The following is a 17490-nucleotide window of genomic DNA, read 5'->3' on the forward strand; positions in this document are numbered from 1 at the left end:
GAGGTATGGGAGAGGAGAGGAAGTTCAAGCTGGCGGGGAAATGGAGATTGGAATTGTCCATTGAAGCAAAATCTTTCCTGTTTGAGCAGGGAAGGACAAAGGGGAAGGCTCTTTTGAAAATCAGAGAAGGGAGCAGGGCGTCGATTCTCCTACCAGAGGAGGCATGTGTGTGGTTGAAAGGTTTTGTAGATGGAGTTGTAAATTCCTTTCGGGAAGAAGGTTGGAGAAACTCGATGACATGTGAGAACAAGAGGTTCGAATCTGTGCTAAAAAGGAATGGAAAAGGGTGGTTCACAATGGTCACCAAAAGGCCTGAAGCGGAGAGGGTGGGCTTCTTTCGCTTCTAATCTTCAGGCTTTTCTCTTGGAGGTTGAAGGTAGAGTAGAAGAAGCCCCTGGCTCGAAGGTTTGTTTTGTGCCCCGCCCAAAGATTTACCTTGAAGTCTTGGTGTCCAGCTCGTCTGTTTTCCGACGAGTAGCAGTGGAAGAAGGGAGTGGGAGCTGGGAGAAGAGGGTGGTCTTAGTGGCAGAAAGGGTGATAGAAGATTGGACGAAAGTTTTAGAAGTTTTAGTAGAGAGGTTGGGATTAGAGAAAGATGTAATGTTGCTGCCTTTTGCTGAAAAGAAAGCCTTACTAGATATTGGAGATAAGAATCTGTTCTTCAGTTCTTTCCTTGTAGAAGGAAGTTTGATTAAGGTCCAGAACTGGGCTCTAGATTGCAATGAAGTTGAACCCAGAGCTGGCAGTTTTTTGATTAAACTTCTCGGTCTTCCCTTCAACCTTTGGAATGATTTTATTGTGGGGAAAATTACTAGAGCATTGGGTGGAGTTCTGTTGGAGGCTAACTTAAGAAACTTGAGAGCGGTGGAACTTAAGGTTATTGGGATCAATCCGGAGAACTTGCCGCGGTTCTTCGAAGTTCTCTCAGAAGGTGCTTGGTACAAGGTCTGGTTAGCTTCAGAAGTTGAAGCCTTGCTTTGGGGAAGACGACCAGAGGTTGAAGGAACTGACGAGCTCGCAAGGGGGTGTACACGTGGCCTTCAGGGGCTGGCGGGAAAGCCTGTTGTGTGTGGGCGGTTTACAGAGGAAGGGGAACAGTGGCAAGGGCGCCCCAAGTCTCGAAGCCTTCCTATTAAGGCTTCTTTTTCAAATTTTTTTGAAGAGGGGTTGTTTAAAGAAGGTGGCTCGTCCTTTGCTGACGTGGATAAGTTGGGAAAGAGTCGTTTGTGCTCTAAGTCTCTCTCCGAACCGGCTTTAAGAAAGGTTGAGTCGGTCGGGCCAGCGGTTGAGTATTCTTTCGGTTTTAAAAGCCCACGTGACAACTTAAGTCATCACGTGGGGCGGGGCATGCATGGGGCGATGATAGATGACAACTCTCATCTATCATCGTCTAAGTCTCACCCCCTCGACTGTGGAGGGGCGAAGTCAGCAAACAAGGTTGGAGAACGCCGGCCGCTGTGCTGGGTCCGACGGGCAGTCGGCGACGAGCAAAATCTTAGCATTTCTGATCGCTCGAACCCGCGCTATTCGAGAGACAGACCAGAAGAGAAAGAAGAGGCTGATCAAGGTTGGTTGAGCTGCGGTTTAGTTTCTGATCATGATGAAAATTCAGATACCTATGGGAGTTTAGGCAGTGCGGCAGTTGAAGCTCTTTCTAAAGGTCAGAACAGGGATTCATTTATTGGACTGTTTGTTCTTAGAGGATTTGGTGGGGGAAGGAAAGGTGGAGGGGGAGGAGCGGATGTTTGATTTTAACCCAATACTGGCTGAGCCCCCCCTCAGTTCTAGTGCTTTGCAAGAGGCCGAAAAGAAGGTTGCTCGGGTCTTCTCAGAGCAGAACAAGGGTACTTCACAGAGAGGGGTCTTTGTGTTGATACAGCGACAAGGATTTTCCTCCCCCATCTTTGGGAGACAGAGTGCTCTATTTTCTCATAAAAGAAAGTGACTACCTCTCCTTCGCCTTTGCTCTCTCCTCACTTCTCTACCTCAGGTAATTCCCTCAACTCTGTAATTCAGTTTTGGATACTGATGAGCGCTCTGTATCTCTTGTACCAAATTCTCTTCCCAACCAAGAGTCGGAAGCCCTTGGTCTGAAAGCCATAGTGAGTCTACAAGGGGGGGAAGTGGGTGAGGAAACTTGCAGAGAGACAATAATTTGGGAAATCTTAGAAAGCCTCTTGGGTGAAGTGGAAAGGAAGGACTTGCAGAGTGGGAGCCTGGAGGGGACAGACAGGGCTGTGGTTGGAGGTAATGTGAGAAAGAATAAGAAGCTTCCTAGGAGTGAGGAGAGTGCTTCTTTAGAAAAAGAGGAAACTTTTGGGGAAGAGTCAGTTGCAGAGTTTGTGAAAAAGTTGGGGTGCAAGCTGAAGAACCTGAATGATCTAAAAGCCTACATGCAAAATAAAGAGGACAGCAAGATGAAGTTTAGAAGGCTGAGTGAAGTGGAGAGATTAAAAAAGATATTGGGGGGGTTAAATAGTTCTTGGAGGAGTTAGGGTTAAAGCTTATAGTTTTCAATGAGAATCCTAAGTTGGAATGTGAGGGGGTTGGGTAGCATTAGGAAGAGAGCAACAATCAAAGAGGTAATTAAAAAGTTTAATCCGGATGTGGTTATGCTTCAGGAGTCCAAAAGAATGGATTTTGATTGCATCTGGGCAAGGAGTGTGTGGAGTTCTAGAGGTATTAAGTGGGTGGCTGCTCCTTCGTGGGGTTCCTCGGGAGGGATTGTGACCCTGTGGAAAAAGGAGATACTCTTAGGTGTGGAGGAGCTAATTGGAGATCACTCTGTCTCCCTGAAGTTCAAACAGGTGGCCGATGGGTATGAATGGGTACTAACAAATGTGTATGGCCCCAATGACTATAGGCAAAGAGAGAAATTATGGGAAGAATTGAGTGACATTAGAGGCCTTTGGGATGAACCCTGGTGTGTGGGAGGGGACTTTAATGTAGTGAGATTTATGGAGGAAACCAACCCCAGACAAAGAGTGACAGCAAGTATGAGGAAGTTCAACCATTTTGTGGACTCTTTTAATCTCAAAGAACTTCCTTTCCTAAATAATAACTTCACTTGGTCCAACCTTCAATCTCGGTCAATTTGCTCTAAGTTGGACAGATTTTTGTTCTCAACAGATTGGAAGGAACATTGGGGCAATATTACTTCTAGGGCTCTTCCTAGGCTTACTTCAGACCACTGGCCAATAGTTTTGGTCAATGAGGAATTAAGAGGAGTAGGGCCTACCCCTTTCAAGTTTAAAAATATGTGGTTGTTTCATCCGGGTTTCACTGAGAAAATCAGAGAGTGGTGGGAGCAAGCTAATCCGATAGTTGATTCGGAGGGAATGAGGTTCTACAAGAAACTCCAATACCTAAAATCTCAATTAAAGGAGTGGAATAGACTGAAGTTTGGAAGATTAGAAGAGAGAAAGCAAGTTCTGGTGGAGCAAATTGAGGATTTGGACCTGAAGGAAGAGAGAGGCCCCTTTGGAGAGGAAGAAAGGAAGTTGAGATGGGTCTTAAGGAGACAGATGGAGGACATCCTGATCAATGAGGAAATCAGTTGGAGGCAAAAATCTAGGTGTAAGTGGCTAAAGGAGGGAGACAGAAACACAAGGTTTTTCCATTCAGTGGCAAATGAAAGGAGAAAGAAGAACTACATCTCTAACTTGGAAGTTGATGGAGCAGTTTTGTTGCACCCAGCTGAAATTGCTGAGGCCCTAGTAAACCACTTCAAATCTATTTTTAGAAAGCCTATGAATGAGAGAGTATGGTTGGAGGGTTGGGATTGGCCGATTCTAAGTGCAGAGAAGAGAGAGTGGCTAGAAAAAAGGTTCGATATGGAGGAAGTAAAGGAAGTAGTATTCTCTATGGATAGGACAAAAGCTCCGGGTCCAGATGGGTTCACAATGGCCTTTTACTAGGATTGTTGGGACATTTTGGAGAATGATCTTGCTTCGGTCTTTGAGGAGTTCCACAGGAGGGGTGTAATAAACCTGGGTTTGAACTCAATTTTCATTGCCTTAGTCCCAAAGAAGAAAGATGCTTCTCAACCAAAAGATTTTAGACCTATCAGTCTGGTGACTAGCTTGTACAAAATCATTGCAAACGTGCTGTCTCTCAGGATAAAGAAGGTGCTCCCCTCTATTGTTGCACCCAACCAAAGTGCTTTTGTGGAGGGAAGACATATCACCGATCAAATTCTCATTGCAAATGAGAGCTTGGAGAGCTTTAGAAAGTCAAAGAAGAAGGGACTGGTATGCAAATTGGATTTGGAGAAGGCTTTCGACTTGGTTGATTGGTCTTTCTTGATGGAGGTGTTGAGGAGTTTTGGTTTTGGAGGTGTTAGGACTTGCCATTATTCTATCCCGGTGAACGGGACTGTGGTTGACTTCTTTCCGGCATTGAGAGGTCTAAGACAAGGAGATCCTCTTTCCCCTTTTCTTTTCACCCTTATTGTTGATGTGTTTGAGCGATTAATCCATAGAGCAGACTCGAGGAATCTGATAAGAGGGTGGAGAGTAGGAAGGAAGGAGGTTCCCTTGACTCTTTTTCAATTTGCAGATGATACTATCCTTTTCTGTGAAGGAGGGAACCTCAGTTGGATCCGGAATCTAAAGCTGACAATACAACTTTTTGAGCAGATATCTAACCTAAAGGTAAACTTTGACAAGAGTTGTGTGACGAGAGTGAATGTGAACGAAAGAGATCTAAGGGAATCTACAGACGAGATAGGTTGTGCTATTACGGTTTGGCCCCTGACTTATTTGGGCCTCCCTTTAGGAGATAATCCTAAGAGTGTTAGCTTTTGGGCTCTATATATATTCCAGCATGCACAATTGTGGTCAATGTTTAAAAGCTGATTTTAAGCTTGTAATTAATTAATTAGGTTCAAAATACCAGCATGGTAAAGTGTATAGTGAGATTGGAATAGATACGTATTATGACATTCTTTAAATACACATGGATGTGATAAAAATATTTGGATACACATTGAAACATTAAGAAAAACTCTTATAAATCTAAAAGATATACATTAAGAAAATCAAGGGTCATTTATTAGAAAACCACCTATAGTTTCATGGATTTACTTAAGTCTATTCTATAATTTTCATTTTACTAAAACACCCTTATAGTTTACGACTTATTTACTTAATTGGCCTTTCACTAAGAAATGTTTGATTTGCCATTTGAAAATAGTAACTTGATCACCTAAATTGAGTGGAAAATGTTTAAGGGCATTGGCCATGATTATTTATTCCAAAAGTACCCCTACAACTTCTTCCCACAAAAAACAAATTTGACCAAATAGAGTCACATAGAGTGGTACCTTGTGTTTTATTGAGTCAAAAATGGTATTTTTGTTTTTATTTTATTTTGATTAAAATTATCAAATGGATTTTAATGTCAAAGCTGTCATTTTCTACTCTCATTTATTGGAAGGTGAGTTAAATAAATCAATCGCAACCTATAGGGGTACTTTTAGCGAAACGTAAACTATAGGGTATGTGTTAATAAATCCATGACGATACCCCTTGTCAAAATAGGGGAAATTGTCTAAAACTCACCATGAGTTTTCAACATTTCTCTTAAACTCACAACAACTTTTCAAAAGGTCTAAAACTCACCATGTTAGTAAGTTTTTATTTCCAAAACTCACATTCCATTAGTGCACCATTAATGCTTCTTAACAAAGGTATCCATGTCAGCATAAATAACAATTTTTATGACCAAATTACCCTTGAATGGTGAGTTAGAGGAAAAATGGTCTTTTCAGTTTTCAATTTTCTTGTTTTTTTTTGCATTTTTGGTGTTTTTGTTATAATTTCCATTGTTTTTTATAATTTCTGTGTTTTACATTTTTCTATTTTCTATAATCTCTAAATTTTTATGTATTTTTGTTATTCATTTACAATTTTTGTGTTCTTCTATAATTTTTGGTTTTTTTCTACATTTTTTATTTTCTGATTTTGTTTTTCAATTTCTATAGTTTCTATAATTTGAAAGTGATTTTTTATTTTGTTTGCAATTTCTATAATTTTTTTATATTTTTTGTAATTTCTATGTTTTTATGTATTTTTATATTTGAAAATATTTTTTTTTGAACTTTTTTCCTTTTTTCATGTCTAAATATTAAAATGGTAATATATTAACACCCATTAATTTATTTTGTATATATTTTAAAGTTTTCTATGAAGGTTAAAAATGTAATATATTAACACATGTTAGTCTATTTAACGTCAAGTTAGTGACATGGTGAGTTTTAGACATTTTGAAAAGTTGTGGTGAGTTTAAGAGAAATGCTTAAAACTCATGGTGAGTTTTAGACAATTTCCCTTAAAATAGACCTATCGTTGTAAATAATTATTGTGACAGATGCATGATAAATCCCATTCCTTTTTTCACCTCCCATCGAGGAGTTCCTACTTCGTAGGTTCAAGGTAGTCTGTTAATTGGTCAAAAATATCTTGGAAGGGAACAAAAATAACAGGCCTATTTTACCATTTGCTTGCAAAAGAAAAAGAAGCAAAAGAAAAAGAAACAAAAGAAAATATTTCAACGCACAAGTAGTAGAGAAACTCTTTTAGAATCAAATTTAGAGTGTTAGTTTAAGGGTGTAAATGGATTGAATTCGAATCGAATCACTGAATATGTAAATTTGAATTCGATTAAAAATTTTGATATCCAAATTCAGTTTAATACTTGAGGGATATTGAAAATCACTGTTTGAATTTGAATTCGGTTAAATATTCAAGTATTCATTTTGATTCGAATTTGGGCAATTAATTATTTTAGACAATTAATAAATATACAAAACAAAGGTTGGATTTTGAGATGGGGCTTATGTATACGGAGCGGACGTGGTCGATCGTGATTGGGAGTGTCAGCATCAACCTCGATTCTGTGAACAAGGTAAGATAAAAAGGTAGGATCATACTCCCAGACTCCCAGTCCCAGGGTTCTAGAAGCTTCTTCTTCAGCAGTAATACAGTTAGTCCATCTCTGCTTTGTTTACTTTCCTTTCTGATCATGGCTTTTGTGCTCGAAACAATTGTTTCAGCTTTCCATTGAAAATTTAATTGACAAGTCGGTGAACGCAATTATCCAAAAAGTTTCGTCCATATGGGGAGTTGAGAAGGATGTTGAAGCTCGAGAATGAACACTGAAGATGATCAAGGCTTTCCACGTGGATGCTGCGCAGAAAGAGAGAAGTAGTGAGGTGGTGAAGACTTGGCTGGATGAACTGAATGATCTGGCTTATGATGCCGAAGACATATTAGACGAATATGTGACTCATGTTGGACGAATGGAATTGAAGATGATGAAACAACAACAACAACAGAACAGAAGCAACAGGTGCGTTCATGCCTCAGCATTATAATTATGATTGTAATCCAAAGGTTGTTTTGCTTAAACATAGGATAGCCTCTCGGGTTAGTTGTTAACCAGTAATTGGAATGTCTACCTTAGAAAACAATTGCAACAACATGAACACAAAGTTTCCGCGTCAATTGGACCGAATTTGGTCAAGTTCAATTCAATCTAATAAATACTTTAGATCATTTGGGACCAATCCGGTTTAATGTTTATTTTGATGGATTATAGATTAACTCAAACTGGGTTATCGGTCTGACCAACCAGTAGAGTCTCCGAATTTTGCTTGAAATAGTTCTCATGTGATGTTATCCCTCTGTGGGTGTCAATAAAGTATTTTGGTTTGAGCAAACCAAGAATAGGAAAAATGTTTGTAGTGATGAGAACCCTCTCCTATGTCCAAGGTTCAAACTTCAAACATCTATACACCTTGATACGTAAGAAGGGGTGTCTCACGGTATCAGTACTTCGAACCTAACACATCATTCTTTTAGTAATTTCTTTCAAAATTTTAGAATATATGCATCGTGTCAAAATTTTTAACCTTGACTATATCCACCTTAGAGGCTAAACTGTATTCATATATTTAGATAAATTGAAAATAATTTCACATGCTTGACCATCACCATTATATGTGTGATTATATCTGGTCAATGTGCATTAATTAGATTTGAAACATGGAAAAACTGTAACAACTGTAGCGTTTGTAGTCCAACGGTTAGGATAATTGCCTTCCAAGCAATAGACCCGGGTTCGACTCCCGGCAAACGCAAAAGTTTTGCAAAAGCTCGTTTGTCTTAATTGTATTTTAGTGATTAAATATGACTTAAAGGTACCCAGCTTTCTTGAACTTTTGTAAGAGAGTCTTGTGTTGACTCAGAGCACTCTTCTGCATTCAATGAACTGTCTTCACTTAGTGACTTGAAGCTACCCAACTTTTTCATGTAGGGACTACCTTGCGATGCCATAAGCTGCTGTGGGAAAGCCCTACCAAACGAGTACTCAAAGAATAGCATCAACGGAAGTTGAACGACCTGTTTCTGTTTGTATACAACTCTTTGGAGAGGTCAAAAAAGGGCCTGTGCCAAAGCTATTGAGGATGCAGCCAAAGCTCCGGCCTCCAAGGTGGTCCCAACCACAAAGAAGGTAGAGCAGAAGCCTTGAGGCAAAAAAGAAGTATTTATATTAGGGCTATCAACGGATTGGATCTGGATCGGATCGGAACAGGGTGGTCCCTGTCCAAAACTGATTATTAATTGGGACAAAATAACATACCTAAAACTTTTCTGGTTAATTGTCAGGTGGACCCAATAGACCTGATTATATTAAAAATTATATTTGTTTATTTAAATAACAATTTAAAATTTAAATTTAATAAAATGATAGAAAAATGTTAAATTATTTATATGTTAATAAATTAAGTATTTTTAAATAATATTATATCTCACATATATATATATATATTATCTATCAAATTTATCATAAATTATGATAGAAATTATAAAAAAAAATTAGAAAATCTATATATATATATAATTATATAATCGATTTCAGATTTGAATCGGTTCATGATAGGCAAGAATCAAAACCAACCCAATTAATAATTTGGACAAAATCATGAAACCAGAATTATTATAATTGGTTCGGTTGGTTTGGATCCTTCGGATAGACCCCACCTATTGCCAACCTAATATATATGCACCATATACCCGAACTTGTTGAGAGAAAAACTTAATAGCATCACTGGGTCATTTGGGCCAAACCGGGTTGCGGTGCATAACTCCTTGTATATTTTTCAGCTGGCCAAACCCTAACCTGGCCTAGAATTGGCTTGGCCCAATAGTCCATAGCCAGTAAATCAATATTTCAGGTTGGAATACAAGAATTATGTTGGATGGTCCTGTTTTTCTAGACTTGGCAAAGAAAAGAATGGGTAGGATGGTAGGTCAAGTCAGGAATAAACCTCCTATGAGACCTTATTCACTATTTTTGCCTTTGATTTGATATGCTATTTATTGGTTATGTAAGCCATGGATGCCAAGCCTGCAACAAAGAACAAACTGGAGGGGATGAATGGAAGATGTCTCTGGTGCTCAAAAGACATGAGAGTTGAGGAAATTCGGGAATTATTAATCAGTTGGGATCCATGTGATGCACAAGATTTTTTAATAGAAATTGAAATAAAGATAACCCTATGATATTCTCTATTGACCCGTGTCGGTCCAAGTACAATTCAAGCATTATTTTTTTTGGTTATGTCTAGTTTGTTTAACTGAAATACAAGTAACACCCCAGTTAGAGGGGCTAAGTTTTATATTAAATTTTGTTATTTTTAGCTAGAATCTGAGTAGACTTTAAATTAATAAAAGTCTATTGTATATACCAAAAAGTAGTTTTCCATGTGAGCATCACCTCTCCCTCATTACTTTTTTTTTGTTTTTAGATTTTTTTATTTTTATTTTTAATTATCTTTTATTAACAAAAGTGTAAAATTAATAATTTTTAATAGTGGAATTAATTAATTTTATATGCTATTACTAACATTTATTAATTTAATTATTTTTAAATGGATTTAAATTAATAAAAAACTAATTATATAACTATTATTTTTATTAATTTTGTTACTTTATTAATAGGTTTGTATTAATTTTTTATAATATTTACATAACATTTAAAATGGATTATAATAATAAGGTTTATTAGTAACATCTGTTAATGATTGTTAAAACATTATACAATTATTTATAATTAGAATAATATTTTATTATTTTTAATATTTACTATTATTTGTTTACCTTTATTTTTTTATCTTTTTTATTATCAAATTTTCCTCTAATTGGTATTTTTAGATATTTTTTACTTATCTTATTTTTTAATATTTAAAAATTCACTTAAACATTAATATTTGAATACCCTTGATGAAAAACTAATTGCATGCATTTAAAAGGTATATATATATAAAGAGAGAGAGAGAGAGAGAGAGAGAGAGAGAGAGAGAGAAAGAGAGAGAGAATGTGTTAGAATAAATTATTAGATGCTTTACCAAAAAATAAAATAAAATAAAATAAACCATTGGATAGTTTCGTTGAGGATGTGAATAGCATTGGAGAATTTTTAGGATGAAGTTTTTCGTAGAAATATTTTTAGGAGATTGATTAGGAGAAATTTTAGGGAAGAAATGTTTTCAATGATTTGGAATGGGTGAGATGGTAGAGGTTATACTAAAAAGTGTAAAAAATAAAAAAAAAATAGAAAAATAGTGGAGAAGGCAAAAGAGAGGGCTATCGTGAAGGACAATGATGTTGGTGAAAGAGGTTAGCTTGGAAGTGGAGGAGACTGGCATAATTGATCGATATAATTCTTGTGTTGGTAAAAAGCTAAGGGCTAATCACATTCTTCATATTTTTTTGGGAGAGTTTGTGCTCGAAGCAATTGTTTGTTTCAGCTTCCATTGAAACAATTGTGTCAGCATCAACCTCGAATATGCGGCTCATGTTGGACGAATGGAATTGAAGATGATGAAACAACAACAACAGAAGCAACAGGTTGTTTTGCTTAAACATAGGATAGCCTCTCGGGTTAAGGGAATTAAGGAATGCTTTGATGCCCTTAGCAATCGAGCAACTGGATTGGGTTTGCAACACATCAATGTAGGAGTAGGAGGGGGCTCATCAAATAACAGTGGCGGAGTCGGAAGTACTAGTCGGCAAACCACTTCCCTTCTAGATAAAGAATCTGGGTTTTATGGTCGAGAAGCTGATAAAAAGAAGATAATTTCTATGTTGTAGAGTCAGGATGGTTCATCATCGGGTGGTGATGGAAAAAATTATGAAGTGTTGCCCATAGTTGGTATGGGTGGACTGGGCAAAACCACGCTTGCTCAGTCTGTGTACAATGGCGACGAGAGAGTAGAGACGCATTTCAACGTCAGAGCGTGGGCTTGTGTGTCGGAAGAAACTGACAATGCTAAGATAACAAAAGGTATCATCGAGTCGGCCACTAGAAGAGCTTGTCAACTCGATGAACTAGAGCCACTCCAAGGGGAACTTAAGGAGCAGTTAGATGGGAAGAAATTTCTGATCGTTTTAGATGATGTATGGAATGAGAAACGGGGGGACTGGGAACAACTGCGGAGACCATTCCAATTTGGGGAAAGAGGAAGTAGAGTTATAGTGACCGCAAGACTTGAAAAAGTTTCAGCTTATCATCTGGGTTGCCTGGAAAATGAATACTGCTGGTCGATACTAAAACAACAAGCAACCGTAGAGGATGTCAGGATTAGAGAACACTAATCCCGTCAACGATGATATAGCTGCATATGTTTCCAATTTCACCAACAATCGATACCTTGAGGACTTAACATTAGAATGGGAATGGGATAATGTGATTGGAGTTGGAGATGAAGATGTGGCCCTGCGAGTAATCCAGTGTTTTCATCCATCTCCTGCAAAGTTAGGCGTTTTGACAATTAAGGGATATTGGATGGGACATGGGAGAGATGTTCAAATTGAGAAAATTGACACTGGAGAGATGTACATCATGCAAAATTATCCCATTCGGCAACAACTCTTGGAAAGCTACCCTATCTCGTGGAATTATATATAATTGCAATGGATAACTGGCAAGGGGGAGAATGGTCCCAAGACTCAGAGTCGGGTGGTGACATAGACAGAGACCAAGTACTGGTCCTGGAAGGTGATCATAGTCATGGTGGCATACGGCAACAACTGTTTCCTTGTCTAGAGAGGCATTGTATATACAGGTGCCCCAAATTGGCAGTTCCCCCCTTTCCCCACAGAGGACTGCCAACCAACAATTTATGGAAACTTGAGATAATAAGATGTGAGCAACTCAGATCCCTACCTCAAGCCTCAAGGGATGCACAACATTACTTCTCTTCAAGAGTTTAGGATCCAAGAATGTCCTCGCCTAGTGGCCTTTCCCCATGGAGGGCTGCCGACCAATTTATGGAAACTCCAAGTAGTAAGAAGTGAGGAGCTCAAATCCCTACCAGCTGAAGGGATACACAACATCGCTTCTCTTCAAGAGTTAAGGATCCAAGAATGTCCTCGTCTAGTGGCCTTTCCCAATGGAGGACTGCCAACCAACAATCTAACATGGCTTACTTATCATACAAGAATGTGAGCAACTCAAATCCCTACCTCAAGGGATGCACAACATCACATCTCTTCAAGAGTTGAAAATCATAGGATGCTCTCGCCTAATGGCCTTTCCCGACGGAGGACTGCCCTCCAGCCTTCGGTGGTCAGTAATCAGAAGGTGTCCTCTTCTACAGAAATCCTGCAAAATGAATAAAAGTAGCGATTGGTCCAAGATAGCACACGTCCCCGTTATAGAGATTGATGGCAAATTGATCCGACATTGAGGGTTTTGATTGGAACCTTCAAGGCTAATATATGGTGGTTGGAAAACAGACAGGAGAGTCTCGTCTGCTCACATCAAAGCGACAATGCAATCAGGTTCTCCATCTTCTTATTCATCTCTTTGTGTTGATTTTTTTTTTTTTTGTTTCTATTTCTGAGAGAAAGTATACAAGTTAAATTGATTGTTCTCTAACTGGATTTGTGTTTTATTTAAACACAATGCATTCGTTTGAAGGTCTGGGAATTCCTTTTTTTTTCCTTTTTATGTCAACAAAATCTTCATTTATTCCTAACATTTCCTTATTCTCCACCGGGCTTTTTATACAAAAATTAATGAAATTTGATAGATTGACAAAATCAGATATGTTTACAAGGAAACTGTAAAAACAGTGAGTTCTCTCTCCTCTCCACCTTTCTTGTTCCCCCATTTCATAAAACATTATTTTCTTTATCTTCTCCTTCCTCCCCTGCCTTGGCTTTCCACTAACACGACTTTATCAATGGGGACAATGAAAATTAGGAATTTTCTTCCGGCCCAGTTGAGAGAAAAACATGCTTCTTCAATCAGTGACATCCTTAAACCCATTAGCTCAGAGATTTTTTTTTCTTTTTTTTTTTATCACTGAAAGTAATTTTATTAATGAAAAGATATGAAAATTAGTACAAAGGTTGGGTAGCCTCGGCTACCCCGCTGTCCAAAAGACATTCCACCCAAATTTGCCTTACAATTTTACAATAGAGCCCAGAAACATTGTTCCTTATTATCCCCTTGCCTTGCTAGCTGATCTGCGAACCCATCTCTACTCTTGGAGTCCATCAGTCCATTGAACTAATAACTGGATGTCATTTGCTTAATTTTCTTGATCTCATTTGTAAACATCCATGGAGTCTTTCCATCCTGTTTTAGTAAGCTTATAATCACTTTGAAGTCACCTTCAACTAAGGTTCAAAGTATTGTTACGTATCGGCCCATATCGGCCGATAAGTATCGTTTCGGGACCTTTTCGATACTCCCCTACAGTTGGTGTATCGGGGGTCTGACCGATTCAGGGGATGGAGGGGTCCTAGACAAGTTCCCCTGAATCAGTTTTGAAAAAAAAAAAAATAACGAATCACTCAACCAGCGTATCGAATATATCGATATTTTAAACCTTGCCTTCAACAACCAACTTTCTTGTGCCTATTTCTATGGCTTTTTGTATTCCGAAAACCATTACTTTTAGTTCAGCTGTAATGGAGTCCCCCCACCCATAGGGCCAGAAAAGAGCCCCACTACACTCCTCGTGTCATCTCTTATAACCCCACCAATTCCAGATATGCCCGGATTGTCAAAACTGCTCCCATCAAAGTTTAGTTTTAAGAAATCAGATATAGGAGGATCTCGACTCCTTATCGTTTTTCTTTTTTTTGTAGATGACTAGAATGCAACAGTCCTCCAATTCCTGAAAATATCATCCACACAGTAAAATCCGAGAATAAATCCATCGATTTTACCCATGAGATCACTTAACATTATACCTTCTATTTTTTTTCTATAGAAAAACCCATGAAAGTATCAAATTCCAAATTTTCCAATTTAGTTTTAGTGCAAAGGGTTTTTGTCTTTGCAAAGCTCTTATATCTTAAAAAAGAAGGAATTATTTATTGAGAGGAAAATAAAGAGGTTGGATTGTGTGAAAATAGAAAAAGGGCTTGACGTCATTCCAATTCAGAGTAGCAAAGGAATGGTAAATTGAGCTAAAATGGACAATTAAGTGAAGTCACTCGTTAGAGAATAAAAGCGACTCTGTTTTCCGTTCGGTTGGGTAGGAAGAACAATCGTTGCAATCCTGTTTTTCCCCTCTTTCTGTTATTTTTACTTTTTATTTCAAAATAACTTTTCATTGATGGAAGGCATAACATCTCCATCTATTTGCTCGCACATGCTCCATCTTTTCATTCAGACTGACGGTTTGAAGAATGAAGACGATTAACAGTGGCGTTCGGAGGAGAGAGACAATAAACAGTGACCATGAACAGGAGTGTTTGGATTTGAAAATTTAAGAAAGGATAATTTGGTCCTAAAACATTAATATTTTGTCCTCATCGTTCGATCCGGCCATCTCTCTTTTTACAGAGAAATACAGATGAATCCATTACAGATTTTTAAATTCCACTACAGATCTATAAATATTCAAAATGTCAAATACCAACACTATCGCAAGTATTTAATACTATTTACGTGGGTACCCCCACCAATGGACGTCATGGCCATATCTGCCCAGTCCGAGAATAATAATTAATTTGCAACCCACCCAAGTAAGGCAAAGCAAAGTATTAGGGGAAAATCTATTAATTTTGATAAATATCACCCCATTAGCTATTACATTTATTATATTGGTTGATTGGTCATGAATTTTTTAGATACCATGAATTTTCCATATCATAGTGGAATCCCACAGTTTGGTAATTGTAATCATTTCCCTCAACTTTTTGACATAGTTGTAAATAGATCCTTTTTTCTTGAATTAAAAAAAAAAAAACATGACAATGTCCAAAATATCTATATAGTTACTTTGATCAAAATGTTTATTTTACAAGCTTTTTTGTACATAAAATCCCTACCCTAAATCTTTCTAATCTCCTTTCTGAAATTGATTTATTTTCCATATTTGCCCTACATATCAATCACTCAAACATAAAGTTGCAATTCTGAATTCTTTTTTTTTTTTAATAAAGTTTATATATATATATTTTTTGTAGAAACATCATCGATAGTAAACTGTATAGGTATTTTGGACATTTTCATGCCTTTTATAGAAGATTCTAATAGAGGGATTTATTTGTAACTGTGCCAATAAATTTAAGGGAGATGATTGCAATTACCAAATTATTCCCCCTCCAGCTCCAGCTTACCCAAGCAAAGTATTTATGCAGATGTCATAGCCTACCTACAAGCCCAACACAGACTCGAGATTGAGGCTGTAGCAACGCCCACACGTACAGCATTTTCATACATGGAATAACAAATCCCAATGTGAATGGTTCTAATCTTCCAACTATGTGCTTGTTAATTTAATTAGTCACGGAAGAAACAAGAAGGTAACTCGGCAACTCGCCCAATCATTCGTCTAATCCAAGTTTTGGCTTCAGGCTTTAAGAGATAAATCAATTTTTTTTCATCCTTCTACAAAAATATTTTTATGTCCATATGTGCCCACCACCATGCCCGGTCCTTCTACTACTTGGCATCATTCTTTTTTTTTTTGTAAACATAAACTCTAAAATCCCGCCTAGACAATGGGAGGGGTGTCACTTTACTATCGGAACTATCAAAAGTAAAAAAGAAAAAAAAATGAAGGAAAACTTCTTGGTAGGACATGCATCCAAATAAATACATTTTACTCGTTTAGGGTTCAGATGTTTAGAATTAAGGTTTTAGGTGATAAGATTTAGGGTTTAGATATGAAAATCAAGAGGTGGTCTAACAAATGTGTCCGACAATGGTAGGAGCCAAGTGATACCCCTCCCAGGAACTTCCACAAAGCTATTTTATTGGCCTTTTTGTCTGCAAAATGGTAGGAAAGTGACAAGTCAAAGAACCTACCAACTGAGCCACCATGTGGTCTATTAAATTTTTTGAAATAACCAAGTTACCCTTATAGATGTATTTTCCCTTGCCTTTTTAGCTACTACATTTGACATTTTAAGAGGAAAAAGGAATAAGCCAACTGATGGTGGCTCAGTTGGTAGGTTCTTTGACTTGTTGAAGTAGAGACCTGGGATCAAATCCCGCTGCCACCAGGGGTTAGGGGGGTTAAGGGAAAGGGGATGGGCTACCCCCTGTTGTGTAGCCCCATGAAGCGAAAAAGAGGAGAAAGGGGTATTGCCCACAACTCTGTTTAATCTGTTTCAGCGATGAGGGGCTTTGGTTCAAAAGAATTAAACCCTGGCACGGAATGAATGACCATTCCCACATATATGGGGGAATGCCATTCCAGTATGAATGAGAATGGGAACCAAATGGGGCCGAAAGTTATGGAGGTGTCTACAGCTTTTGAAAGTTTGGATCGTTAAGCGACAGAATAACAAATCGCTTAATTAGAGTTTTCAACAATCAATATTCTTTTCTGTTTATTTCTTGAGTTTTATGATTCACAAACACAAGATGGGTATTAATGTTTAAACTTATTAAAAGGCCAAATCTAGCAATTAATATTTTAGTAACCCTGAAAACCGATACATACCTTTACAGAATTTTATTAGTAACACTTCTAATTAATCAACAAGCAAACACAATTTAGTTGACTTGAGGTCATACAGAGCTTCACTCAGCCGTAGCAACTAGCAATTGTAGGCTGCTTCTCCTAGGCTCAGTTTGGGAAGTATTTGCACTATACATATTTGTATCGGCACTTTTCCCAAGGCACATGCAAAACTATAATAATGCAAATGATTGGGTGCAAATTCTGTTTTATTTTTGTTTCAAATTTTACTTTATTTTGTTTCGTCGCAGTACAAAAGAAGTAAAATATGACGTGAAGCAGAATAAAGTAGAACCCAAAACAAAACTAAACCAAAATTTGCATCCTTTTCAGTTGCATTCCCATGCATTTGTTATTAGTGCAAATAAAATTGCACAACCACCAAACGCAGCTTTCGGTACAATTGTTCAGTTAAATGCATGTTAAACTTTGAAAACTTTAATTTACACCTGATTCTTTGAAAGATTCAATATCACAGACCGTGGGCTAGCATT

The 17490-nt window shown here is 37.7% G+C and overlaps 1 non-coding gene and 1 pseudogene across 1 annotated transcript; both read left to right on the forward strand.

The window, feature by feature from the left end:
* Positions 1-8068: 8068 nt before the first annotated feature.
* Positions 8069-8140, forward strand: TRNAG-UCC (transfer RNA glycine (anticodon UCC)). Its single transcript has one exon. It is a non-coding gene; the product is annotated as a tRNA-Gly (tRNA).
* A 3079-nt stretch (positions 8141-11219) lies between these two features.
* LOC104610777 (putative disease resistance protein RGA3 pseudogene) lies at positions 11220-11660 on the forward strand (annotated as a pseudogene).
* Positions 11661-17490: the final 5830 nt, after the last annotated feature.

Source organism: Nelumbo nucifera, chromosome 8, assembly GCF_055504915.1.
Source record: "Nelumbo nucifera cultivar China Antique chromosome 8, China Antique-T2T, whole genome shotgun sequence".
NCBI lineage: Eukaryota > Viridiplantae > Streptophyta > Magnoliopsida > Proteales > Nelumbonaceae > Nelumbo > Nelumbo nucifera.